This window comes from Schistocerca gregaria, chromosome 3 (assembly GCF_023897955.1).
Source record: "Schistocerca gregaria isolate iqSchGreg1 chromosome 3, iqSchGreg1.2, whole genome shotgun sequence".
In the NCBI taxonomy this organism is placed as follows: Eukaryota; Metazoa; Arthropoda; class Insecta; order Orthoptera; family Acrididae; genus Schistocerca; species Schistocerca gregaria.
Genome location: NC_064922.1, coordinates 676,914,688 through 676,917,888, shown reverse-complemented (window position 1 = coordinate 676,917,888; position 3,201 = coordinate 676,914,688). Strand labels below are relative to the sequence as shown.

Here is a 3,201-nt window from a genome sequence, read left to right as displayed (position 1 = left end):
CTGAAGCAAGTACAGATTATCATTAACACAGTCCCGACTTGGCTCCATCCTGTTTTAATCTGTTTCTAAAACTAAAAGAACACGTTCGAAGACTTTTCCTTGATAGTGAGGGAACGGTGTAAGCAGAGGTGACGTTGCAGTTCTGACAGCAGAGTCTAACATTCTACAGTGATGGTATAAGAAAACCAGTCTCTCGTTCGGAGAAATGTGCTCGTCACCAGGGTGACTATGTTGAGAAATAAATTTATATACATAAAAGATAAAGATGTGGAATAATAATAACGTTTGTTTCAGTGAAAGAGTTGTAACAGTATTAATATAAAACATTCGTTGGCATTACTTGTCATTATGCCCTCGTAATTCGGCATGTCACGATAATCCAGTTTATTGGCCATGTGTGTAACCAAAAGGAGAAATGGTCCTACCACAGCATGAAAAGGCTAATATTTCCTGGGGAGAGCTGGGGTTCTAAAAGAGCGCATCTTCAAAGACATTTAAGTCGAAACATCTTGACATATTTGCACTTTTTTTACTTGTTAGTACAATGTAGTAGAATACATCGTATCAAGTAAAGTGGCATGTTACATAATACGAGGTGCATGTCCTATAACATGACACACGCCATCATGTCACCCAACATTGTACTTGCTATGTCGTATAGTAAGACACAATGCGTCTTTTTAAGTTAGTATTTCTGCATTCCCGCTCTGGGATGCTTCCTAATGTAGATGCACCGCTTCTCTCGGATACTTCCTATTGTAGACGTACACCCCTCTCTAGGAATTTGTATCTATTTGTTCGTACAGCTCTCATCGTACGTGTAACAGGAGGTGGGTCGGAGGGAGAAAATAACTCATTGGTAAAACGATCAACCCCTTCCCCCAACAGAAATAAAAAATCCCTAGCAGCAAATCCACCCCCAGAAATAGAATCCTTCCAGAAAAACTTTCTCATCTATTACATGAATGCTGTTCTGTCATGTGGTATACATTGTTTACTATGGCTGTGATTTTGGGCACAAGGTCCGGGATTTAGGCTTGTAAATTGCAAGACGCAGGTGTGTCAACAGCTTGCAGCGAAGAGAGCTCACTGCACTGGGGGAGCAGGGTTCACTGGTATAAAAAAAAGAGAGAATGTGTCAAGATAATTTGATTTAAATAGCCTTGCGGGGTAGCTGTGCGGTCAAAGGTTACTCTGGTTTCCCTTCAAATCGAATAAATCTTTCGCCTTTTACTGAAGATTTCCGTGGAGAGTCTGCCTTCGGCAGTGACACAGTGCGGACTTTGTTGCCCGCCGGCCGCGCTGTGGTGCGCGCGCCTGTGTGTTTACGACGGAGCAGCTTCAAGTGTGCGGTGTTGTGAGTCTCGATCGAGATGGCACACTCGTACATAAAAATGACTTTGAATTTCAGTTTTGCGAACGACTATACACAACCAAAGGCACACGAGATTGAACGTTTCTTAAGAGAAGAAGTAAAAATCGATCCACAGGAAATCGTGGTAATCAATTTATCGATCGTTTCAAGCGTCGTCTATGTCAATCTGTTGGCGAGGCTCCTTGCAAAAGGCTTCTACAACGATCACCGAACGGGTATCGTTTCTGTCATGCCGACGGGAATGTTGGTGCGGTTACGGTCGATAACGCGGGAATGGGGATCTGCACTATACGAGTCTTCGAACTTCGGTTTGAGGTCCCGTCTGAACTTGTTACGGACGCCTTTCGACCATACGGTACAGTTCTATCCCATGCGGCCAAAAAATGGATGAGTTTTACCACGTACCCCGTTTTAAATGGGGTGAGACAAATACGTATGGACCTGCGAAAGCACGTCCCCTCTTATTTGTACACTGCTGGAAATTGAAATAAGAACACCGTGAATTCATTGTCCCAGGAAGGGGAAGCTTTATTGACACATTCCTGGGGTCAGATACATCACATGATCACACTGACAGAACCACAGGCACATAGACACAGGCAACAGAGCATGCACAATGTCGGCACTACTGCAGTGTATATCCACCTTTCGCAGCAAGGCAGGCTGCTATTCTCCCATGGAGACGATCGTAGAGATGCTGGATGTAGTCCTGTGGAACGGCTTGCCATGCCATTTCCACCTGGCGCCTCAGTTGGACCAGCGTTCGTGCTGGACGTGCAGACCGCGTGAGACGACGCTTCATCCAGTCCCAAACATGCTCAATGGGGGACAGATCCGGAGATCTTGCTGGCCAGGGTAGTTGACTTACACCTTCTAGAGCACGTTGGGTGGCACTGGATACATGCGGACGTGCATTGTCCTGTTGGAACAGCAAGTTCCCTTGCCGGTCTAGGAATGGTATAACGATGGGTTCGATGACGGTTTGGATGTACCGTGCACTATTCAGTGTCCCCTCGACGATCATCAGAGGTTTACGGCCAGTGTAGGAGATCGCTCCCCACACCATGAGGCCGGGTGTTGGCCCTGTGTGCCTCGGTCGTATGAAGTCCTGATTGTGGCGCTCACCTGCACGGCGCCAAACACGCATACGACCATCATTGGCACCAAGGCAGAAGCGACTCTCATCGCTGAGGACTACACGTCTCCATTCGTCCCTCCATTGACGCCTGTCGCGACACCACTGGAGGCGGGCTGCACGATGTTGGGGCGTGAGCGGAAGACGGCCTAACGGTGTGCGGGACCGTAGCCCAGCTTCATGGTGACGGTTGCGAATGGACCTCGCCGATACCCCAGGAGCAACAGTGTCCCTAATTTGCTGGGAAGTGGCGGTGTGGTCCCCTACGGCACTGCGTAGGAGCCTACGGTCTTGGCGTGCATCCGTGCGTCGCTGCGGTCCGGTCCCAGGTCGACGGGCACGTGCACCTTCCACCGACCACTGGCGACAACATCGATGTACTGGGGAGACCTCATGCCCTACGTGTTGAGCAATTCGGCGGTACGTCCAGCCGGCCTCCCGCATGCCCACTATACGCCCTCGCTCAAAGTCCGTCAACTGCACATTCGGTTCACGTCCACGCTGTCGCGGCATGCTACCAGTGTTAAAGACTGCGATGGAGCTCCGTATGCCACGGCAAACTGGCTGACACTGACGGCGGCGGTGCACAAATGCTGCGCAGCTAGCGCCATTCGACGGCCAACACCGCGGTTCCTGGTGTGTCCGCTGTGCCGTGCGTGTGATCATTGCTTGTACAGCCCTCTCGCAGTGT

At 49.4% G+C, this 3,201-nt stretch overlaps 1 non-coding gene across 1 annotated transcript; it reads left to right on the top strand.

Annotated features, from left to right (window-relative positions):
* Positions 1–1,189: 1,189 nt before the first annotated feature.
* LOC126357168 (U5 spliceosomal RNA) lies at positions 1,190–1,308 on the top strand. Its single transcript, XR_007566143.1, has one exon. It is a non-coding gene; the product is annotated as a U5 spliceosomal RNA (small nuclear RNA).
* The last annotated feature ends 1,893 nt before the right edge of the window (positions 1,309–3,201 follow it).